Genomic DNA, 26647 nt, shown 5'->3' with positions numbered 1-26647 from the left:
GAAAGTTCGACTAGGGGTGTGACGGTTCAGGCTACAAAGGACACATTAATGGTGAAGGCCAACCTAGTTGAAAAAAAGAAGGAGGTTGCTAAGGTGTACAGGGATTAGATCAGTATTGCTTTGCTTTTATGATTTATAATTTTTTTTAAAATAAGGCGCATGATACCAATAATTGTAGTCACATTTATTTCAATAATGATAGCATATTTATTTTCGCCTTAAATGAAAAAATTACAATGACTTTTTTTTTATTTAATATCCGAGTCAAGGAGTCGGACGCAATGGAAGAATGAAAATAAAAAATCATCGAACAAATAACTGAATTCGCAAAGACTGCGTCACTTAAAAAATCGGAAAATCTTAAATTCAACCGTGACACGTTGAAAATTCCCGTGTCACGACATTTTTTTTAGTTCCACCGCGCCACGGTGAAAATCTGCCGTGACACGGTATAGATTCCCATGGCGCGACAAACTCTTTTTGTTTAGCTTTGTTTTGTTGTGACGCAATGCTGAATTGGCGCGTATATTTGATCGACGGAGGGAGGATTTTATTTTTTAAAGTGGTCGGGCCCCCTTGAGGGGTTGCCTACGTATCCTTAAAAAAGAATCCGGCCAAACGTAGCTCTATTGGGTCACGAACCCATGCAACTAGGCATAGAATTTCTTGAGTTGATCCAAGTTGGTTAAATTGTGGAAACCGTTACCGTCCATGTCGACCAATTGTGCCGCTCCGCCAGACAAGATGGCTTTAACATTGTACGGACCTGACCAATTTGGTCTGAATTTTCCTCTTGGATCCAACACATTTTTACGGAGTGCCTTAAGCACCAGGTCACCTTCTTTGATGTTCCTAGTCTTGACCTTTTTATTGAAATGTCACGCCATACGATGTTGGTAGGTTTGGACATGATGCAAAGCTGCCAAGCGTTTTTCATCAAGTAAGACTAGTTCATCATATCTTGCTCTAATCCAGTCGACTTCATCTAGTTGGCTTTCCAACGCGATTCGGAGAGAAGGGATTTTGAGTTCTATTGGTTGTACAACTTCAACTCCATAGACCAAAGAGAAAGGGGTAGCCCCCGTTGATGTACGAACAGAGGTTCGATAACCCCAAAGGATGAAATGTAGCTTACTTGGCCAATCCTTGTAATTTTCTGTCATCATTTCGATGATAGTTTTCACATTTATGTTGGCTGATTCGACCGCACCATTTATTTGTGGTTTGTAAGGTGATGATCTGTGATGCTTGATATGATATTTCTGTAATAATTCAGCACATTCGGCTTGGAAAGGCGTTCCATTATCGCTGATCATCTCATGAGGTACCCCATAGCGGCATATGATATTTTTCTCAATGAATTGAGCTACGTGTTTCGCCGTTAGCTTAGCATATGAGGCAGCTTCGACCCATTTGGTGAAATAGTCGTTCGCTACGAGGATGAATTCATGCCCCCCTTGTCCTGGTGGAATTATTTTCTAATGATGTCGATGCCCCAAGTGGAGAAAGGCCATGGAGAAGTATATTTGTAGAGAAGCGAAGGTGGAACATGCTGTAAATTTGCGTAGAATTAACACTTCATACATTTCTTGACGTATTCGTGACAATCTCTCTCCATAGTAGTCCAATAATAACCTTGTCGTTGAATTATTTGGACTAACATCTTCGCATTCATCTGTGTTCCACATATACCGGCATGAAGGTTTTCCATGGTTCTGTGTGCTTCTTTCTTGGCTATGCATAAGAGATTTCTCCCCATTGCATTCTTCTTGTGGAGTTCTCCTCTGATGAGCACATATTGTGAGGCCAGAAGCCTCAAAGCACGGCGTGCCCTTTTATCAGTATTAGGAGGGTATTCTCCTCTTGTCACGTAATTAAGGATATCTGTATACCATGGCTCTTAATCTTCTTCTTGTGATTCCTATTCATCGTCGAGTGCGTGAACGTAAGCCGGTTCATATCTTCTTTCTATGGTCAACGGCATTCTGATTGTATCCTTTGGAATTCGCACCATTGATGCTAATTTAGCTAGTGCGTCGGCGAACTGGTTTTCCTCTCTAGGCAGGTACGTATATTCCACTTCATCTAGTTGCTCCGTGAGAGTTTCCAGATGAGCTTGATATGTAGCGAGACTTTAACTTCTTACCTTCCATCTCTTGGAGATTTGGTTAATGATTAGTGAAGAATCAATGTAGATTCTGAGCTTCTTAATTCCCAAGGCGACAGTTATTTCTAACCCCAAAATGCATGCTTCATATTCTGCGGCATTGTTGGTGACATCAAAGTCGAGCTTCATGGAAATTGGGATATGTTCTTCATTGGGTGATACGAGCAAGACTCCTACACCACAACCTTTTTGGTTTGAAGCACCATCGAAATAGAACGTCTAGCTATCATCTTCAGTCATGAGTAAATCTTCGTCAGGGAAATCATACTCATCTTCTTCTTTCTCAACTTCTTCTAGCGGAAAGTCTGCTAAGAAGTCAGAAACCGCAGAACCCTTGATGGCTTTTTGTGGTACAAATTTCAAGTCAAACTGAGCAAGATTGACTATCCACCTTGATAATCTGCCATTGAGTGTTGCTTTTTTGAACAAGTATTTGAAACGATCCATCTTGGACACGACATGCACTGTATCAGTGAGCATGTAATGTCTTAGTTTATGCGCAGCCCATACAAGTGCGAGACATAACTTTTCAAATGGTGTGTATCGTGTCTCGTATCCTTGAAGCTTCTTACTCAAGTAGTAGATTGCATTCTCCTTGCTTTTAATCTCTTGTGCTAGCATTGCCCCCATCGTTTCTCTTGTGAATGTAAGGTAGAGTCGAAGAGGAAAGTCAGGTATTGCTGGCGCTAGCACGGGTGGGTTTGCCAGGTACTCTTTAATTTTGTCGAAAGCTTTTTGGCAATCGTCATCCCATGTGACTGGGACATTTTTCTTAAGCTTCTTGGATATAGGTTCACATATTGCTGTGTGTTTTGATATGAACCTACTTATATATTGCAACCTTCCAATGAAACCTCGAATCTCCTTCTCATTCTTGGGCGGTGGCATGGCCATGATCGCTTTTACTTTTGTGGGGATCTATTTCAATCCCTTGAGTACTGATCACGTATCCAAGTAATTTTCCTGATGTGACTCCGAATGCGCACTTTGCTGGATTTAATCTCATGTTGTACTTGCGAAGTCTTTCAAAGAACTTGCGAAGTGCAATGATGTGGCCTGGGCGATCTTTAGACTTAACGATCATATCATCGACATAGACCTCCACCTCTTTAAGCATCATATCATGTAACAATGCTGTAGCTGCTCTTTGGTAGGTAGCACTCGCGTTTTTCAACCCGAATGGAATTACCATATAGCAATATGTACCCCATTGTGTGATGAATGTGGTTTTCTCCATATCTTCTTCAGCCATCAATACTTAATTATATCCGGCGTAACCGTCCATGAACGATAGGAGTGCATGGTTTGCTGTGTTATCGACCAGAATGTCAATGTGAGGTAGAGGGAACCCATCTTTCGGACTTGCTTTATTGAGGTCCCTGTAATCAACACACATTTTGACCCTTCCATCCTTCTTTGGAACTGGAACCACATCTGTTATCTATTCTGGATACTTGGATACTTTGATGAAACCTGCAGCCAACTGCTTTCTGATTTCTTCTTTGATTTTGAGAGCCACATCCGGTTTCATACGGCGCATCTTTTGTTTGACAGGATTCATACCTGGAAAGAGTGGTATCGTATGCTGAGCTATATCCCTGTCAATTCCTGGCATATCTTGGTATGACCAAGCAAATACATCAACAAATTAACTAAGCAAGTTAATTAGCTCTTTGCGTTCATATTGACTTAGTGTTAATCTAATTTTTACTTCTTTAACAATCATATCATTGGAAATATTAACTGTTTCTATATCTTCGATAACTACCGTTTTATTTTTGTGTTCTTCCATTTCTTTTATTATTTCTTTGTCATTTTTATCATTAGCAAAGCAATATTGATCAGGGCTAGGGGAATGACACGCATTGTAAGCAAAGGTACTCATTTTATTGAATTCATCGGTTAATACATCAAGTGGGGCAAGGTCAGCTGCGACCTCACCGGAAAGAGAAGACTCAACAAGAGACTCAGGATTGAACTCTATAGCAGAAAGAGGGTCGGTCTCAGACTCTAAGGACTCGTCTACAAACTTAGACTCAGACTCGGACTCGAACCCAGACGACTCAGACTCATCAAACATAGGACCTTCGCCAGCGGTTATATCCAACTTCTCTCTGCTTGGCGTAGTGATCCTCAATGTCTTGCGCCATCCCTTTGAAATATTATCAGCTTGGACGATTAACTCGGAGGGGTCAAAATCCTTGTTTGCTATAACAGCTTGAACGAGCTCGGAATTATCATTGCAGACGGTCTTAGATTCATTCTTCTCCATTCCAAAAAGGAGGTTAATGCTTAGATCATCAGAGCTTGGGCTAGCTGGTTTCTCAGTTGTGAAGAGTTCTTCGCCTTCATCGACAAAGTGACAATCGAGGAACATCTTGAATCCTGGTTCACGCTTCCCATCATGGACAAAAGGCTCAGGGAATTCATAGCATGGGAAGTCATCCCCTTCTTTGATGTACTGGCCATTGAGAGTGAATCGATATGGATCCATGGCCATTTCCGTCTTCATGATTCGAGCGTTATTGCGAGCCTTCATCTTCAAGAGGGCTTGTTTCACATCTTCTTTTGTTGTCTTGAATCCCAAGCTAAAATTATCTATCTTGAGTGCACCAGGATGGCCCCAAAGTTCAGCCATTTTCTTTTTGAGTCCGAGGGTCATTCTAGGGAAAAGCCCTTGCTTCTTCAAAATGTCATTAATGTTGGTGTTTGAATAGGGATCGAAGTCGAGATGGCACTTCTCCTCTTCTTCGATCATGAGAACATCATCGAGTGAAAACCCCCAAAGATCTTCATCTACTTTGTCATGTTCGACATGGACGATAGGAGTGTCGATAACTTGAATGCGCATGGGAGAGGCATCAATGGTAATTGGAACTCCTCCAACTATGGATTTCACTTTCTGGTGCAATGATGATGGGATTGCCTTTAGCTCATGAAGCTAAGGGCGTCCTAACAACAGATTGAAAGAGGCCTTAATTTCTACCACCTGAAACTTAGTGCGGCGTTCAATGGCCCCAGTAGTTATGTTCTGTGTGATAGTACCCACAGCTTGACGGCGAGTATTATCACAAGCGCGAATCCCTTGAGTAGAGGGAGTCAATTCTTCATTCTTTATGCCCAACTTCTTTGCAGTGCGGAGTGGGCATACATTGATTGCAGAGCCATTATCAACCAGGCTCATAGGAATATTCATCTTCGTAAACACCACCGTGAGGTGTAAGGCCTTATAATGTTGGTCCCATTCCGGGGGCAGATCCTTGTCAGAAAACGAAATCAGATTGCTAGTACTTGGCAATTCAGTAGTGAGAAAGTTGACCAGTCCTTGTGGAGTCATATCATCATCAACTCCTATTTTCACCAGAGCATTCATCACAGCCTTTCGATGCTCGTGAGAGGTGGCCAAAAGCTTCCATACATTCATCTCTACCTTGGTCTTTTGCAATTGTTTGACCACATCGTTGTTCACAGGGTCGATGGGATCAACTATCGGATGTGACTGTGGTGGAGGTGGAGGTGGACTAGGTTGTTGCAACCGTCCACTTCTGGTGAGAACCTTGACCTCAAGGTCTCCCCAAACATCTTCACTTGTGCCAAGAGATGAACAGGCTATATCCTTGAGATAGACGTCTTCATCGTCACTATCCCAAATTCCATTCACTTCTTCAGAACTCGAGACAAATACAACTTCCGGCAGAGGTTCATTCACAGGTTGAATGAGTATTGACGGGTCAAAGGAGACTTCATCTCCCATGATATCCAAGGCATCGGAAAGAGGACCTGTTTAAATGTTAGGCTTCTTGCCCCCTGGAGGAACAGGAAGTTGATTAGCATCAACTAGGTCTTGGATCGCATCCTTCAACCTCCAACACTTTTCAGTATTATGACCCTTGCCTTGATGAAACTTACAATAAGCATTGGGGTCATAGCTAGCGGTCCTATTCTCTGGTCGAGGTTCTGGAAATGGTCCAATTGGCATAATCAGTCCTTGACCATGCAAACGGTCAAAAGCAGCATCATAAGTCATTCCCAAAGGCGTGTAAACCCTCCTTTGCCTTTGGAATCTTTGAGGAGGAGCATTAAGGGCCAGCACATCGTTGATATTGATATTGTTGGTAGCGTTATTGGGCTTGGAAGGCGAAGAAGAAGGAGTGTCGTTCTTCTTGTTTTTCCAAGTGCTGTTATTATTGTTGCTACCAGCAGTCTTCATCAGTTCATCCTCGATATTGATCCCAATATCGTATACAGCTTCAAAGGTACTCAGAGGCAGAAACTTCAAGTGTTGCTTGTACTTATGAGTCAGATTGGCAATGAACAAGCGAACCATCTCTTTTTCCTTGGGGGAGTCCACCAAGAGCGCGGCTGTTTCCCTCTACCTGCTGAAGTAAGTGGTGAAGCCTTCATTCTGTTTCTGTTTGAGAATGGAGAGTTCACGTTTAGAAGTCTTGGCCTGGATGTTACACTTGTAACGATTCATAAAGATTTCAGCAACATCCTCCCAGGTCGCGACATGTTTAGATTCCAAAGAGTAGAACCACTGTTGACAGGCATGCTCCAAGGAAAGAGGGAACACTATAGGGAAGAATGTCACATCTACTCCTTTAAAAGCCATGGTTGCAGAAAAAGCGTTCAAATGGAAAAGCAGATTATCAGTAGGCTTAAACTTGGGAATGTCAGCAGTTGAAACTTCTCAGGAAGCTTGTCCCTTATGGACGAAGAGGTGACAGGTTGTTCCACATAAGTGAATTCTTCAGAAATCTTACTCATCTGTTCCTTAATCTTGTCCATTGCAGCGGTAGTGGCATTGTTTTGATTGTCTTGCTCTACCGTGTTGACCCTAGTGGTGAGTGTTTGCATCATGTTAGACAACATTTCAATTGTCTTGTTGATGTTCTCGATGTCTTCCTTAGCAGCCATTGGTTGAAAGTAGACTGGAGATGGATCTTGTGGAGATGATTGTGGTGGTTTCCTTGTACGCCTCTTTGGTATAAGAGGTTGTTGAGGTATTGACTCGAACCGTAACAATCTACCCCATCGTCTTGACCAAGTGTTGTGACACCGAAACAAACATACCTTTAATGACAAAACTTAACCTTAACCCATCCGGATAAAAAAATAAATAAAAAAAAAAATTGAATTTTAAAAAAATCTATAATTTTGAAATTCTATTTATTTATTATTATTTTTTTAAAAAAAATATGGGAGGATACTATCCGACTTACTCGAAAAAAATGACACACAACAAAAGACTAACCTAAAATACGGTCAAAAGTGGTGCACAACTAAAGAAAAAAGTGTGTGAACACGATATGTGAGTGATTAAGTGAGGTTATGGACGCGTGTTATGACCGTACAGCTAGACATGACACCAAACTGAACACATAAACAACATACGTACGCACAAAAACCGAAAAAAGACTGACGGGACACTTTTCCTGGGCACCGTGTCACGGTCCTGACTGTCGTGACACGATACAGTCTATCGTCAGACGGTAAAAAGCGTCGTGTCACGACACTGTTCACCGTGGCGCGGCAGAACTTTCCGTGACATGGTGCGCAGTTCCAGGTCTGTTTTGTGATTTTTCCAGATTTTAGTCGATTTTAGGTCCGTACTAATTACTTTGTGGAAATAAAAACCCTCGGTCATGGGTTAAACAAAAGAGTAAACACATGAAGGTTAGCACCAAACAACCATGTAGCATTTAATCACGATGATGTAAAAAAAGTTCGCAACCTAGAGTCAAGATCTATGTTCATTTATTGGTCAAGCTTTGGGTGTCAAAAGGGTACCATAGTTAAGAGTTTGGACGCGTTAGCAAGGCAGCCTCCCTTGAGGGTGTATGCCAACGGGCGGCTCCGCGAGTTGGTGATGAAATCGAACTCGACTCCATGGTTTGGGTGGATTTAATAACTCGGATGAACCCTTATTGCCATGAGCGTTTTTGGGTTGATAGAGCTTAAATCCCCCGGGGCTAAGACGCATGTAGAACACACACGTTTTTTCAGAAAAATCGAAGGAAGTTGAATGTGAGAAGAGAAAATAAGCCACCGGACTGATTTTAAGACTGCCATGACACGGCAAAGATTACCGTGCCACGGTACGGCACACCGTCAGACGGTGTACTGTACCGTGACACGAAAAATTTTGTCATGGCACAGCAGTCAGAAAATCTGACTGGTGCCCTGTTTTCCTTCGTACGCAATCAAGTTATTCAATTTTTCCTACGGGACAGACCTAAATGCGACGCTAAAAAGTCTATACATATGCAAAAATGCCAAATTAATCACAGGAATATTTTTCAAGAATATTTCAAGTCTCATCCACTCATCTTAGTTAAATATCGATCACTCAAATCGATAAATAACCAAGAATCCTCCCTAGTGGAGTCGCCAAATTGTAGGTTTCGCTCGAAGTGCGCCTACGTTAAAGCATGTTGTGAATATGCTTGGCACTCATAGGAAGTGGAAATTGACATAACACGATTAGGGACAAATAAAGTAGGGAGCCGCCAATAAGTTTTTAAGGAACTTGTAAACCGTTCACGGATCATAAAAAGGCAACCACGATAAGGGACAACGAAAGGCAACAACGATTGACCCGTGAAGGTTACACCCCATTCATAATCCATGAGATTACTAACTCCATATGGTTCGGAACCACCAAAGGAGGATCGGGGATGATGGTACGAAGTGAGTCATGGACTCACATTCGCCCGTATTGGCCTCTACTCGATTCTTATAGTGAAAAGCATTCCTGCGATCTCAAAGGCATACAAACAGAGATTCAATTCGCTCCAAACTATTATTATGCTAAATTGGTTGAATATTAATGCAACACATAATTCTAAAATATTTGTGATCACTTGATTTAATAACAAGATTAAAAAGGATCCTAAACCGGTCGTCCAAATTATCTTATTTGGCGTGATTTTCAATTACATATTCCCTTTAAACATGCAATATGGTGATCAATAAATCTAATAGAATAACATCAATATTGGAAGCAATTTAACAATAATTCCAACAATATAAAATCGTTAGAAAAAAAATAGAAAAAAAAGGAACATAATTCTTACTTTGATTATGTTTGTTTGCAACTACAAAATAATAAACGAGTTAGTAACTTCAAGGAAATAATAATAAAACAATAATTAAATTAAACTAAATAAAGTAAAGTTGATTTGGAGCCAAACCCTCAAACAGTTCTACCTTTCACGCCTTGGCTTAAGGACAGAACCACGAGTAAAGTATGGACTCCTTGGAGTACTTGAAGAAGGAATTTTGAAATAACAAGGGTAGGCTAGAATTTAGGCTAGAGCATAGAAGAGAGAAAAAACTAGAGAATTAATTGTTGCCCCGTACATCAGAAATGAGGGGGTATTTATAGAGAAAATGTGCTGAGGGAATACACGGAACCCTAAAATGATAAAAACCCTAAAAAAGTATCCCGTGACACGGCAAACTGTACCGTGACACGGGAAGTACCATCGTCAGACGGGAAACATTCCCGTGACACGGTGCAATTTTTGAGTGACACGGGAAATATTTAGTAAACGGGGAAGAAAACGCGTTAAGGGTTTACGCGGAAAGGACACGGAAATTCCCGTGTCACAGCAAGTTTCCTGCGCCACAGCAGAAGTCTACCGTGTCACGGGAATTTTCAGTCCGCTTTTCCGTCTAAATATATTTTTAACCCTAATTTCGTTCAGCATTTTAAGTGTCGATTGATAATTTCGGGCCTTTTTCTGATTTATTATTATTTGAGCTAAAATAAGAAAATAAGAAAATAATATAAATAAAAGGTTTGGGCCAAAAGTAAATAATAAAACAATAAAATAAAAAAGGTTTGGGCTAAAATTAAATAATAAGTTTGGGCTGAAATTAAAACTATGCATTTACCAAACATCAAGACTAATCCATGGACTATTAAAAAATATAAATTTAATCAAATACGATTTTTTAAGCACTCTCGGGATTAAATACCAAATCCGGCCAATAGTGGCGGTGAAAGGTTGTTCATCATCAGGTTTGGTTTTGGGGAGACATTTTTGGGTGTCTACACTAAGCAATAAAAATCAAAGCTTTAACCCTAACATGATACTAACATGAATATTAGGAAAAGAATAGGAAGCATAGCAGGAATCATAATTGTCATATTTGATATTAGAAATTATAGTTATTACCCTAAACATGATACTAGGAAACATCACAACAACCTAGACATGATTTCTATATCATAATAACAATGCAAACAATTAAAGCACTTACTTTGATGCTTCGTATCTCTTTCTAATAACAATATACACACGTTAGTAACTTCAAGGAAAATAATAAAAACAATTAAATTAAATAATTGAAATGGAAATTTGAGACCATACCCTGAAAAATTAAAACATTTCACGTCTAGGGCGAAGGCAACTTCTAACTTGGCTAGGTGTTTCTAGATCTTGTGAATGCGGAATTTTGTATGAGAAAAGCTAGTTTAGAAAAGAGAGAGAGGGAGAGAGATAGAGTAATCAAGAATTTCTTGATGAGAGTTGGTGAGAATTGATGATTGAAAACGGAGGTTTTAGGAGGCTATTTATAGAGAAAATCAGCCGGATATGATAGAAAACAAATTGGAGTTTCGAAAACAATAAAAACACGATTGCTGTCGCCAACAACGCGACTGTCGCCAGACGCTGGAGTTGTCGCTAGACGCTGCACTCTGTCGCCAGGCGACAGAGCTGTCGTGTGGCGCTTCAAATTAGTTTTTCGCGCGTTTTCTTATTTTGATAAAATTTAAGCGTACGAGAGGGTAAAACTGTATTTTCCTTTAAAAGACTTTTTTTTATTCTGATTACAACTTTTAAAAGCCAACTAAAGTCAATTTATCAATGCTAATCACATTAGGATTCAAATGAACCTTCTAGAAGAATCTAGAAGGCTATAATCAATCCAAATCGTATTAGGAATGATAAATCAATATTAGGCACTCCTCTAGATCATTGGGCCGCATATAAATATCAAACCGAGCCCAGTTTAGTAATTTGGTCATAACTTCCTCATTATTCATCGGAATTGGGCTTATAATATATCATTGAAAAGCTCTTTTCGAACTCGACCCAACTACACTATTATTAGACCCTTACTATGGACCAAACCAAACTGGATTAGCTGTTTTCTTAAAATAGGTTTTTAAAAACAGAGAGAAAGAAAAGAAATAAAAACTTACCACATCACTAGACTTTCCACACTTTCACTTCATTCGATTTAGATTCAACGTGAAAGGTACTCATCACTGGGTTTGGTTTTGGGGAGACACAAATGGGTGTCTACACCATGAATCCTAACTCTTCTAGAATTCTAGTCCTCTTCCTAGTTTCTCGTTATCGATTTTTGTGTTGTGTTCTTTGTCTTTGATTGTGGTTGATCTTATTTATGACTAACGATTGCCAATGGACCGATTTCACCTAGTAAATAGCATAAACATTAAAATTGGACAAAATTAATCAAGTTAGTTTGTCTTTTAGTCTTGCGTACTATTTGGTTCTTGGGTCCTTTGTTTTTTACAACGTCCTTATGTATAGCCATGTGATCATACCACGAGTCTTATAAACTCACCTAATCACAAATGTTAAGTCATTTCACACACTTTGTCTTTGAGTAATGCACTATATTGTTTATGATCGTATACCTAGGACCATACATGCGTCATTTTTAGTCGTAATAGGAATGAATGGAGTGTTTCCCATTGGTTTTTATAAGCTTTTCATACACTCTTCCTTTCCAATCCGAGTATTGAGTCAATGCATTAAGTGAGCTCATTTTGTTCCATAGTACTCAAGTTCAAGAATCACCAGGCAAGAGTTGGAAGAATAAGGGGAACGTCATTCCTTCCTTTTTTTTCTTCCAATCAAAGCATCAACAATAACAAACTTCTTGTCTCTATTGGCGGTAACAAGTAATTCATAAGCAACCACGAAGACGAAGAACAAGACAAGTTTCCATTAAAGATTTCATGCTTATTTTTCTTTCGTTACAACTCTTTTTCCCTAATAAGTCTAGCATAGGTTCTCCTTATCCTTATGTCTATATTCCATGTTCCATCAATGAGCATTTCTTTCCTTCGCATTCAATCATGTCATTCGCCCAAAAAAAATAAATAAATCAATTGCCGAACTAAACACAAGGTACACCAATGATTTAAAGCACCTTTCCAACCCTGTCATTCCCCATTAACCATTCAAGCACACATTCAATTTCTCCATCAACCACTTTGAGCCTCGTCTGACGTTTGGCCTTCATTTCTTCAACCCACATTCACTCAACCCTGGGATTGGAAGATGTGTAATTTTATAACATTTAAAAAGCAAGTAAAAAAAAAAAAAAGCAGCAAAGCAACAATAAAACAATATCTAAGGGCAAGTGTTCCAATGTCTTTGATATATATATATATATATATATATATATATATATATATATATATATATATATATATATATATATATATATATATATATGTTCTTGCAAAATTCAAAATTTTCAAATTCACAATTACACAACTTGGGGATTCTCTCGGGTCTGAAGCCTTGTACCCATTTCTTCCTTAAACCATCAGCTTAACCACATTACAACCCTTGAAAGACCTCTTTGAGTTGTGCATAAACTTGTGCAAATTTCTGTTAGAGCTACGTCGGCCTGATTTCTAACAGATACGTAGGCAACCCCACATTGAGGTGCGGCCACATTCATATGCATGATCGAGTCAAAGAATATCCAATGCTTATCCCTATGACCCTATCCATCTAAAGCTAGAGTTAAGGGCTTGAACTCATATAATTTAGCCTACCTAGCCTAAAGGGTCACCATCTTGACTCTTCTCACATCTATTTCCCTTACTATAGCCTTTGCAGCCTCACCTTAGTATCACTTTCACACACTTCTTGCACACATACATAGCCATATCATTTTTCCTTTAAAAACCATTTATCATGAAATCTTGTTTCCCTACCACGCATGTTACGTCATCTTTCAAGACAACATTCATTATAAGAAACGTTGTATACTTGCTTAGCTTCAACCTGAGCAATATTCATTGTTTCATGCATCGCATAATGTGCTTAGTACCATTTATATATCAATGACTTGTAATCATACAAAGCATATCGTGCTTAGCTCCTTGACCTAAGCAACGTTCATTATGCAATAATCATTTCATCTATATACGTGCTTAGCTTCCAAACCTACGTGACGTTTAAAATCGTTTCTTTACACCATATATGATGCTTAGCTCCATGACTTAATTTTCCTAGCCTCTTGGCCTAAGAACATGCGTCATGCATACATTATTTTTAAGACAACCAATTCAATCCATACGATTCATTTCGTCTTCCTCAAGGAGGAAGTTCAAAACTTCATCCGTTTTTATGTCTTTTCTTTTGGGGAAGTTTAAAAACTTTTTCAAAATTTTCTCATCGAGGGAAAGTCAAAAACAAAACTTTTTTTCACATCTTTTTTTTCCGGGAGAAAGTCGGTACCCTCCACTCATGACAAATATGATGGAAATTTTTTTCTTTTTGCATTGTCGATTGATTGTGTCTGCTTATATACTCAAATCATACTTATACACACACAATCACAAGTCATACACATGTCATGTCGTGTCAAGTCAAACTTGATAAAGTTAGTTGGTCAAGTCAATTACAGTATATGCGAGTCCCATGGAAAATTTCATTTTGCAGGTCTCATTTACAGCCCACATTCGGAGACAAGCGAACCATCTACAGCCCATGTTTGGGGACAAACGGACCATTTACAGCCCACGTTGAGGGACAAGCAAACCAATTACATCCCACGTTTGGGGACAAGCGAACCTTTTACTACCCACGTTTGGGGACAAGCAAACCAACTACAGCCCACGTCCGAGAAGAAGCAGACCATCTACAACCCACGTTCGGGGACAAGCGAACCTTTTACAACCCACGTTTGGGGTCAAGAAAACCATCTACAGCCCACGTTCGGGGACAAGCGAACCATCTACAGCCCACGTCCGTGGACAAGCGAACCATCTAAATCTAGGGATGTTAACGGGGCAGGGCGGGGCGGGTTTTGGCATTTCCATCCCCATCCCTGCCTCCCATTTTCATCCCCATCCCCACGGCGGGTCTGGAAATTATCCCCATCCCCGCCCCGGCGGGTCTAACTTCAAAACCACCCCCGCCCCATCCCCATGTGGATATCCATCCCTGTCTCAGCCCCACATAATCCCCGCCCCATACCCACCAAATCCCCACCTGAAATCCAGCACAAATAATATATATAAATCTATTCCAAAAAACAAAATATCTGTACTACAATAGTCAAGCCTACAACTCAAATACAAAGAAGGCAGTACATACTTCACATATTGAAGAAAATAAAAACAGTAACTCAAATTGTCCAAAGTCCAAATATTAAAAATACTAAAAGTTTACAAATATTAAAATACATAATAAGAAATCTATTAGGCCTTGAATTATTCGGTGCAAACTGGACTTGTTTTGGAATCGATATCCCGTGTTTCAAATTCTTCCTCTAATTCACCCACTAATTTAGCATACTCATCATTCTTGAACTCTCCACAATCTGCAAATACAACAATGTGACTTAATTAAAAAAAATAATAATAGTAATTAAATATAATGTTATTTTAGCTATCTACCTTTAAGAGTAGCCCATCTCCAATTTTGAGTACACATCAAAGCTTCGACTGCTTTCGATTAAAGCCAACTACGATAAGGATTAAGAACCCGACCACTTGTGCTAAATGCGGACTCCGATGCAACAGTAGAAACAGGAATGCTCAATATATCTCGTGCTTTTTGCTGAAGAATGGGATATGTGCCTCCATTTGTCTTCCACCAATTAAGACTATCAAAATCTTGGACTAGAGGCACATTAGCAGCATCTAAATACTTATCCAATTCAGAAATTTCATGACTTGGATCCTTATCTTGTTGCAAAAATTTTGCAAATTCTTGCATAAAGGCCTCTTCATTGGCTTTGCTACTACTACCCAAATCCAAAGGTTGTTCGCTACTACTACCTTGAGTTTTACCAATCTTAGAGCCATATTCTTTAACCAATCTTCGTAGAAGATCACTAATTCTACCAACCTCAATTTCAAAGTCATGCTCATCAAAAAGTTTTGCAAAAAAAAAAAACCGAATAAGAGCCATTTTGTATCTAGGACCTACTATTGTTGCCACTCCCATTAAACCATTCACATTAGCCCAATATTTGTTATATTTTAGCAACATAATGTTAGCCATTTTCCTTAAATAATCATGGGGAGATAAAAGCCAACCAGAATTAGAAATTCTCAAAGCACAAATTTTAGGAAAATAAAGATTGGCCTAGGGTAATTTGTTCCTGAAAAGTTAAGGGTAGTATTACTAAACACTTCTAGATGTTCACATATTTTCTCAACTTTATCCCAATCTTCAGGTGTCGGTGGATTCTTATATAATTATTTCAAGCATTTAAAACAACAAACACTTCTCTATGACAAATAGCAATAGAAAGCATTTCATAAGTAGAATTCCACCGAGTTTTGCAATCAAGTGCCAACTTTCTAGTACACTCAGTAGCTATTTGCTTAGCAACTTGTTCAAACTTTTGTACTCTCTTATCGGAAGTAGTCAAAAACACAACACTATCCCTAATTCTTTGAACACCATTTGATACCACAACACTTAAACCATCTTGAACCATCAAATTTAAAATGTGAGCACAACAACGCATATGAAAAAAATCACCTCGCAATAAAAGTGAGCTCTATGGAAACACTCCTTTCAAAATTTCCATCATTGCATCATTAGTTGTTCAATTATCCACAGTTATAGAAGACAACCTAAGATCAAGATTACATGATTGAATGCTTTCTTTCAATGCATCAGCACGGACCTCGGCAGTATGAGGGGAAAGGACATATGAAAACCTATCAAAACCATTGAAATTGACATATTAAAACCTATCATCATCACTTATAATTACTACTACCTCCGTCCCCGAAAGAACGACCCATTTGGCCTAATTTTAGTCCCAAAAAGAATGACCCATTCGCATTAAAACACCCACTAATTTGCAACAATATTTGTGCAAAATTAGCTTCCCCATATAAAAAATTTATTTTCCATGTAATTTTATTACTTTTTCTCTCTATTTTTTTTACAAACCCCATGTAATTTTATCTTTTCAATATACTTTTACTTCTTTTTATTTAACTTTCTTAATACCCGCGTAATAAACCCAAATGAGTCGTTCTTTCGGTGACGGAGGGAGTATGATATTTTCCAAGGAACAACAATATAAAGGTATGTTTCCATTTTAAATCTCACACAAAAATCTATAACAATACTAAGGCAAACAAAAAATTAAACAAGTTTTAAGTAACTAGAAAACAATACCTTATGATCCGACTTTGCAACTTCCATGTATTATCAATAAAATGTGAGGTGACCGCCATATAACCTTTTCTCTAGTTGTCAGCAGTCCACATGTCAGTAGTTAAGGCAATGTTGCCCATTGCTTTCCTCAACAAGGTTGCAACATTCTCCTTCTCAAGCTCATATCTTTTCATAATATCTTTTCTAGTTGTGTTGCGAGATGGCACTTTAAATCCAGGTTGGAGTGTCTTGGTTTATTTTCTAAAACCCATATGCTCAACCATGCTAATTGGATACTCATGCAAAATAATCATCTCCGCCAAGTCTCTTCTTCCATCTTCTTGGTGGAATTCATAAGGGGCCAATGTCATCATTTCATTCTTATCATTCAAGTTTTTTTATGTACCAAACAATCTTGATTGTCGAATATCTGTACATGCTCTCTTTGGACATATTTTTAAATGATCTTTCAAATGAGTAATTCCTGCTTTCGCCCCACCAGTAAGTAGCTTGGAGCAATGGTTGCACTCAGCTTTTACTGCATCACCAACCCTCTTTTTTTCTTAAAGTCAGACCACACTGCTGAAGTATGCCTACTAGTTATTGGTAGGACAGAAGGATCAGAATAAGTCTCCACAAGACTTTCATCATCATCCAATGTAATTGGAGTATTACTAGCTGAAGTGGGAACACTAGCTTTATTGTCATTCTTTGACGCCATTCTCCCCTAAAAAAATTGCAGTAATGTATTGGTCAATTCATGAACAAACTACTACTTTCAACAAGTCAAAACATAATCCTTTTGTGTACTTAAAAAAAAAAAAAGATAACCTATACAAATAAGATTAATAACTACCCACAACCAAAGAGATTAGAAAATGGGTAATAAAAAATTAAAGTATTAAGTTAACAGTAGACAATTACAGAACAGAACAAATACAAATTATTCATGTGGGATTTTCTTCACAAAATCAAACACAATTAGACATGAAATATAATTTTCTAAATAAATTTTGCAGCTTATCTAGACTTCTAGGGCAGATTATTTATATCAATATCATGCAACTAAAAAAAACAAGTAATCAAACATCATATCATATTATTCAGTTAATTAGTCGAATTAATTTTCACCAAAAAAATTGTTTTGTTACATAATCAAATTAACTATATAAAATCAAAGTGAATGCAATGGAGTCACAAATTTGGATAATGCTTTCACTTTGATCCTTAAGGTATCAGCCTAATATGACATGACTATGCCAATGTAGAAATAACTTGACTTTCATTTTTGGCTAAGAACACTCGTTGAGCAGCAGCTAAAAACCAGTTTTACAAAATTGAAAGCCATCTACAAAACACATTATTGGCCACTTGACCACATTAATAAGCTAAAAAACACGAAAAAGAGGGTGAAAATTTAAAAGGGTATTGTGCATAGGAAGCATGGTTTTATCCTACTTAAGTCCCAACTCAAACAAACAGACACAAATCAAATTAACTGCACAAAATCCAACTTGTAGTTTTAATCATCCAAAATCTATATGGTTTCTTAATTTCTTAGTTGATTAGTCAACTTATTTTTCATCCAAAAATTTGTAAGGGAAAAAACAATTAGGGAAAAAAACGGAGAGAGTTAGAGAGACTGAGAGAGTACCGAATAGGAAGAAGTGCAGATCGAATTGTTGCTCGGAGAGTTGACCGGCACACACAACTCGACAGCGAGATTCAGATGGTGATTGATTCAGCGGCGAGAGGAAGTATGGTGAGAGGAGATAGTAGAAAGGAGAGTGATAGTGTCGGCTAGGGTTTTTTTTTTCTCAAGAAGTAACAAGTAAGGTGGGTTTTTTTTTCTCATGAAGTCTGGAAACTTCATTAGTTAAGTTAGTGTTTATTTTATTCATTTATTTATTTATTTTTGTTGAATGTATATATATATTTATAATGCGGGTATGAGGCAGGAAGACGGGGCGGGTAAGGCGGGGAGGGGCGAGTATGGGGCGGGTATTACTTAAAATCCACCCCCACCCCATTACCCATGGCGGGTATGGATTATAGACCCATCCCCGCCCCAGGACCTGCCAAAGCTAGATCCATCCCCGCCCCATCGGGGCGAGGATGGGGTGGGTCTCCTACTAGACCCGCCCCACTAACATCCCTATCTACATCCCACGTCTAGGGACAAGAGGACCATCTACAGCCCATGTTTGGGGACAAGAGAACCATCTAAAGCCTACGTTTGGGGACAATCGAACCACCATCATTTCATGGCGCAAGGTTCTCGACACATAGAGACTTGCAATCTTATTAGACAAGATTTTCCTCAAGCATGGAAAATTGTCGGTCGTTGTCATCTCTCAAAGCGAAGAAGTCAGCGATTACATCATATGTCGACTTTCCTCAAGAATGGAAAGTATCTCAACCGGTGGGTTTCTTCAAGCATAGAAAACTGCCAAAATCATCTGTCGACTTTCCTTAAGCATGGAAAGTATTATCGGTGGTTTCTTCAAGCATAAAAAACCATCAATTCATATATCGACTTTCCTTTAGCATGGAAAGTACCATCCGGTAGATTTCTTCAAGCATAGAAAGCTACCAAACTCATCAGTCGACTTTCCTCAAGCAAGGAAAGTATCTTAACGAAACGTCATCCAGTGGAATCCTTCAAACATATGAAGCTACCAAACTCATTTGTCACCGATACACTGGTGTCAGATAAGAAATCCATCCCTTTACACTTTTATATGTGAAACTAACATTTTTCTGCATGTATCGACATATAAATAGTGATTTAGAATTGCAGAACGTTTTAAATCATTCTCGGTCCCTATCAACTACTTTGACTATCATTTTTGAAACTGACGTTTCTACAAACATAGTCAAAGTTGGAGCTTCTTTAGACACCTAAAAATGTCTCCCCAAAACCAAACCCTATGATGAACAACCTTTCAACGCCATTATTGGTCGGTTAGAGTATTTAATTTTTGGAGTGCTTAAATTCATATTCAAATCCTAATAAATTTAATAAACCAACCCAATTCCTAGCCCATTTCCCCAAATCATAACTTATTTACCTCTTTTTGTGCATTTAAACCCAAAATAATACATTTCGTGTCCCTTAAAATCATTCATTTCGTGTCCTTTTTATAAAAACGTTTAGCCTAGTTTATTTTGGTCCATAATATGGGTCCAATGATTGAATAATTGGATGGGTTTGAAAAGAGCTTTCCAGCGATATATTATAAGCCCAAAGGGTTATAACAATTAAGTTATGACCAAAAATATTAAACTGAGCCCAAACCGAATCTAAGCCAACCTTACCTATGACCCAATGATCATGTGCAGGGTCCAAAGGATTTAATACCATTCCTAAACCAATTAGGATTAATTGGAAGCTTCTATAAGATTCTAAAAGATATTAATTAACCTTTTTCAAAAGATAAGATTAAAGAGTTTAAAATTTAATAAAACTTTTCATTTTAAAAGTCCTAATTCTATCCGAATTGAAAGATGTTCAAAGATAGTCAGATGTGATTTTCTTGCCTCATAGTTTTTATACAAATCTTAAATTTTTGGATAGCCCTTAAATTATATTTCCAATGATATATTATAATATCAATTCTGAGCTATAACGAAAAAGATATGATTGAAATACAAAGCTCTATCCAAAACTGATACCGTCCCACTATTTTAGCCATATATTTAATTCTAAAAATTATTTTAATCTGACTCTAATTGGGTAAAAAAGTAGACTTCAACAGCTTTCCAACGACATATTATTTATCTTATTCCGATTTCTGGATCAAAATATATGATAAAAACCAAAATTGCAAAAACTGCTGTCTATCGGGTTTTATTCTATTTAAATTCGGATGTTATCTTGATTCTTCAACCCTTCTTTTTCCTTAAAAATAGAGGTCATATCACCCCTTTTTCAATCATCAACGAGCTTGGTCATAAAATAGTTCTCTTATCCCTCTTTATCCTAAATACTAGCCACCCTATTCTCTCAAAATACTTCCCCTAAACACTAAAAGGAGTTCATACAATACCCAAAGTTCTATACTTAAACCAAGGCGTGAAAGGTATAATTAACTGAGGGTTTGGAAAAAATCAAATCTACATTTATTTAATTCAATTTCCATTTGATTTTTTTTTTATTGAAGTTACTAACTGTTTATTCATGATGTAGCAATTTCAAGGAAACGCGGAAAGTGAGTAATTAATCACTTAATTACTCCTATTTTTATTCTTGTTGCTAGTATCATGATTAGGTTAATTTATATTTGATTTGACTAACAATTTGTTGTTAAATTGCTTCCAATATTATTTTTAATTCTATTATTGTTATTATGATCACTATATTGCATGTTAAAGGGAATATGTAATTGAAAACACGCCTAATAAGATAATTTGGACAACCGGTTTAGGTTCCTTTTTAATCTTGTTTTTTAATCAAGTATAGAATTATATGTTGCATTAATATTAAACCAATTTAGGTTAATAATAGGTTGGAGAAAATTGAATCTTTGTTTGCATGCCTTTGAGATCGCAGGAATTACTTTTCACAAGAATCGAGTAGAGGCCAATACGGGCGAATGTGACTCCATTACTCACTTCGTACCATTATCCCCGATCCTCCTTTCGTGGTTCCGAACCATATGGAGTTAGTAATCTCATGGATTATGAATGGGGTGTAACCTTCACGGGTCAATCGTTGTTGCCTTTCGGTGTCCCTTTATCGTGGTAGCCTTTTATGATCCGTGAACGGTTTACAAGTTCCTTAAAAACTTATTGGCGGCTCCCTACTTTCCTTTTCCTTAATCGTGTCCCTAATTGGATGTCAATTCCCACTTCTTATGAGTGCCAAGAATATTCACCACATGCTTTAACATAGGTGCACTTCGAAAGACGCCTACTGTCATCATCTGAGAAACCGCTTTCTTCCACGGTCACAACTTTGGTAAATCGTGCAATTGACTTGTGGTGTGCTATGAATGGATCGACAAGAAAACGGGCAAGTATGTCATGCAGCCGGATACAAAAATAGTAAAATATGCACTTGTAAGAAAACTATGCTACTTATTAATTATATTTTCATGTAAAGTACATCTTACATAGAACTGATAACTTTTTGTGAAGTTACAACTTGAGAATACATCGGAAGTGATTGAAGGCAAGCTCACTCCAAGCATTGAAAAAGAACCTTTCACCTTAGCTTTGGGAAAACCATACCACCTTTGGTGAGTTATTAGTTCTGGAAAGAAACAACTAGGGTGGGAGAAGGTGATGAGTTCAGAATACACCAGATCAGGAAAAAGTAGATCAAATGTTAATTCGCCATATCGTATGGATAAGAAGGAAAAGGAATCAATCAAGGCGGAGATACGCGCAGAGCTGCAAGAACAGATGCAAAGTCAATTCAATGTCACTCTGAAGCACATGAACTTGCCAATTTTTCCATTACCCTCGATTACCTCAGTGGACTCATGTAGTCACCCAAGAGGCCCCGAGGACAATCCAGTAGTTGAGAGAGAGGTAATTTCAGTATATTCAAATTACATCATATGAAGTTGGTTAAACGAGGTCTTTTGCATGCTTAATTATTTTAATTTTGCAGGTTCCTAGTCCTATGAATGTAGAATCAATGAAGATTGCAAATCCAACACTTGAACCTTTTCCAGATGTTAAGGTAAACTTCAGTACCTAATCAAATTTTCTTCTATTAGGCTTTCGTTTGTTATTTCATAGCTTATGTCCTAATTAAATATGTAGTAAGAGACGCCTTGTGAGATTCTTCACCTCGGGGAAAAAAAGGATGGACAGTTGCAGTTGGTGGGGTATGGTAGTGCACAACCTTTTGACAAGGTCCATTTCAAGTCTAATACTAGCACCCACTATATCTCGGTCGGGATCGATTCTATGGTTCCTAAGTTTGAGGACTTACCAGTACCGGTGCCTAGAGAGGAGTATAATTTCTTTAAGATGTGTGATGCGGCCGGTAGCTTTGTGCAATGGCCACGTGATCGACAGAGGTTGGTAGGAGGGGTAAGTATACACTACTTGTATGTAACTAGATTACCATGTGCTTTGTGCAATGACTATGTTCTTTTATGTAACTAGATTACAAAGGAAAATCAGTTCGCTAAAAGGAAGAAGGTGGAGAAGCCGAAATCCAAGAAAGAAGGTCCTCCGAAGATGGAACAAGGACAAGTGTTGAAGAAGAATTTTAGAGCTTCTTGTAATCCACTAGTAGAAGCCGATGTCCTTAAGTTGCTTTCGAAAGCATGTACCTTTCTTCACAATCATTTTAGTGAGTTTCCTACGGATAGACATATTCAATTCAATTTGCCTAAGTCATTGTTCCAATATGATGAGGATGCGATCGCATACATTTCCAGAGAGGATGTGACGGAATTTCTAACCGGTTTCATGCTTAAAATATCCATCATTCAAACTTTCATGAGGCAATTCAATGCAACTATTCCTAATCATATTGTATTTTTGATATTTTCGTACGTAAACAATGCAAATAGTAATTATTTGTCGACATTACTATCTTGAAGGTCACTACAGGAGCTTCTAAGTAATAAACGCGATGGTGAGGCAGCAGTTGGGTGGTTATGCCTCGAGCAGACCTCCGTAACCAAATGCTTACATAACCCTCGTGATGTAGTAGATTACCTTGAGCGGGGTATTAGAGAATCAATGCGTGTGGGAAACAAGTTCATATTAGCCCCCTGCTTTGAAGAGTAAGTTTAAATATGTCACTCCTAAGTTATTTGTTAAGTATAGATGTTGACGTCTAACAACTGATGGATTGTTATTTGCTTAATATATATATATATATATATATATATATATATGTATATATATATATATATATATATATATATATATATATATATATATATATATATATGTGTAGTCTTCATTGGACCCTTATGGTGATATGTGTTTCCAATAACACAATCTATTACTTTGACTCGGCTTGTATCTGGTCACCAAGGAAGTTGCTAGTGAATAACTTACTGAATAGGTACATACCGCTTCCTATTGTTTTATATCCTTACCTATGTCATTGAGTGGTTATGTTTCTAATTTTGAACTTATTTTCCTGAAGTGTTGTAGAAGCTAAATTGTCGTTCGGTTGCAGGTCCTATGTTGAAATATTTGAAGGTAATGCCTTGATATAGTGATTTGTTTAATAAAGTTGCCTTCGGTTATGGCTATGCATGACTAGATTAGATGTGTGTCATGTCAATGTGCGCAACAAGACAACGACGTTGATTGTGCCCTATACGTGAATATGATAAATAAGTCATTTACGCCGATTTTGGATAAAAAGCGTACTAAAACTTAGTTGCGTGCTCTTTTGATGTGATATCAAAACTTACACGCCTAAGACTAGGTAATATGGGTACGGTATGAGAAACAAAAAAATCATGTGAAAAAAAATGTAAAAAAATGGGCAAAGTAGAAGTGGAATAGCCGATTTTGGATAAAAGTCGTCTTAAAACTTAGTAAAATGCTATTTTGATATGATTTCAAACATTAAACACCTAAGACTAGGTAAAATTGACATGTTATGATATAGAAATAGTTCATTAGATAAGAAATGTAGAAAATGGGCAAAGTAGAAGTCAAATAGCCGATTTTGGATAAAAGCCGTTCTAAAACTTATTAAATTTCTATTTTGATATGATTTCAAACATTAAACACCTAAGACTAGGTAATATTGACATGTTATGATATATAAATAGTTCATTAGATAAGAAATGTAGAAAATGGGCAAAATAGAAGTCATATAGCCGATTTTGGGTAAAAGTCGTCCTAAAACTTAGTAAAATGCTATTTTGATATGATTTCAAACATTAAACACCTAATACTAGGTAATATTGACATTTTATGATATAGAAATAGTTCATTAGATAACAAATGTAGAAAATGGGCAAAGTAGAATCTGAATAGCCCTTATTTGTCCGATTTTGGATAAAAAAACCGTCCTAAAACTTAGTAAAATGATCTTTTGATAAGATTTCGAACATTAGACACCTAATACTAGGTAATACTAACAGGTTATGATAAAGAAATAGTTCATTAGATAAGAAATGTAGAAAATGGGCAAAGTAGAAATGGAAGAGCCGAATTTGGATAAAGACGTCATAAAACATAGTAAAATGCTATTTTGATATGATTTCAAACCTTAAACACGTAAGACTAGGTAATGATGATCAAAAGGAGTGCACTACTTGCATTGATCAACGCTCGGAGGAGATCCACTACTCTAGGGGCATGGGCGCGCAACCCCTGCGCGCAGGCGCACCACCTGGGTTTCCTGTTATGTACCCTTTTCTTTGCGGACGCGCATTCGAAAGTGAGGGCGCGCCTATACGGGTTTCTTTTAGACGGCCAACTTATTTCTCCTCAATTAATTTTACTATTTATAGAATTTCCTTCTATTTTTAGAGAGAGAAGTTTTAGAAAATATTATAACAAGATTTTAGAGGGAGAAGTTCTTAGATTTTAGAGAGAGAAACTTGAGAATTTGATTATTTCTACATTTGATTTCCTTCTTCTTTGAATGCAAGCAGATTTAGTTTGATTTGATCAAAGATTGTAAAAATCTTTTTCTTCTTCTTATTTCAATCTTTTACATGTGATTTTGATAATTTTTTGCATTTTCAACTTTATTAATTGATTTGATTCTTAATAGTTTGTTTGCAATAATGATGATAATTTTGATGATTAGTCTAGTTTTTTTCTTCATTTCCACCGTGTTTAGTGAGTATATTCCTTGCTAAGGATATGGTGAATCATGCATGAATAATAGATCATAGTTAATTGGTATATTTTGATTAATTTGATGGTTGATAAAATTGTGCATGTTTTTGAATTGTTAAGGAGTAGCTAACCTTGATTTTCAAGCTAGATTGCATTGCAATCTCGAATGACACAAACCATTTATTTAGGGAATACATTATTGCTTTAATTTGATTTGTGATTCTCCTTGTTAGTCATCCTTAGTAAACCCTAGTTTGATTTCTATAAGATAGCTCTTTGAGTTCTCTTGATTGCAATTGCTATTATCCTTTGCAATGTTTGATTGATTAATCTCCCCTCCAATTAGCATTTCTATTATAAGTGTATCTGGATCCTAATTCCTTAATGCTTGTGATATTGAATTTTCGCATTTAATTAGTTGTTTGAATCCCTGATTTGCTCAAACCTCTTTCTTAGTCTTTGATTTAGCTTGACATTAGACTATAATAATCATTCCCCCATTCCTCATGGTTCAACCTCGACTTGCCCTATACTTTGTCTTGGATTGGTTGAGTTTATAAATTTTGTTGACGAGGTTTTAAGAATTTGACGACATGTTTAGATACCCTATCAACCACCTTATCACGAGGAGGTGGTTCACTATTCTTTAACTATCTATTCAATCCTTTGTGTAGCCCCTAGTAGTGTTTAACTGCTGGATCTTATTTTTGCAGGATTCGAAGGAGATTGAAGAATTTATTCCTCCGCATATGTCTATCACTTACCAGGAGACCTACGACCCTGTTGAGGAGATGATCCCTCCAGTCCCATAGAAGTGGCGATTGATAACGAGGTCCCTTCCTCACAGTCAGACTTGGGTGAGTTTTCTTTTGCTTGGTCAGTGTATATGATTTTTTTTTTGTTTTTACTGATTTTATCTGCTTTATTGTTTTCCGGTGAGGTGGTCACTCGGAAGGTGGCGGCCATGGGCGCCTTCCGTAACTAGCTAGTGAGATGGAGTCACTGGGCGTCATACTAACGTATTGACGGTGTCGTGCCCGGTATGCTCTTACTCATCTTACTTCTCTCTTGTTCATCTTCTCTTCTATATGCTTGACTTCCCTTAATGTTTTTATTTAACCCTAGTTGTAGGAAATACTTCAAGCATTACCCCAAACTTGAACCCCACTGTGATCATTCACTTAAGCATGGTGGCGCCAAAAGGAAGTAAGCTAGAGCAAAAGAGTCGCCAACAAGTTTTAGGAACTTGTAAACCGTTTACAGGGTGAAGGTTACACCCCTTAACGATCCA

The 26647-nt window shown here is 37.6% G+C and overlaps 1 long non-coding RNA gene across 2 annotated transcripts; it reads right to left on the bottom strand.

Annotated features, from left to right (window-relative positions):
• Nucleotides 1–14521: 14521 nt before the first annotated feature.
• LOC145565996 (uncharacterized) lies at nucleotides 14522–18368 on the bottom strand. Of its 2 annotated transcripts, XR_014095354.1 has the most exons (4): nucleotides 18230–18368; nucleotides 16597–17302; nucleotides 14850–16127; nucleotides 14522–14773 (listed from the first exon to the last, which is right to left on the bottom strand). It is a non-coding gene; the product is annotated as an uncharacterized LOC145565996 (long non-coding RNA). The 2 variants fall into 2 exon arrangements; XR_014095349.1 differs by having other exon boundaries at nucleotides 14850–17302.
• Between the last annotated feature and the right edge of the window lie 8279 nt (nucleotides 18369–26647).

Source organism: Chenopodium album, chromosome 1, assembly GCF_948465745.1.
Source record: "Chenopodium album chromosome 1, dcCheAlbu1.1, whole genome shotgun sequence".
Classification (NCBI taxonomy): Eukaryota; Viridiplantae; Streptophyta; class Magnoliopsida; order Caryophyllales; family Amaranthaceae; genus Chenopodium; species Chenopodium album.
The sequence above is the reverse complement of the archived record's forward strand: the minus strand, read 5'-3'. Positions and strand labels throughout refer to the sequence as shown.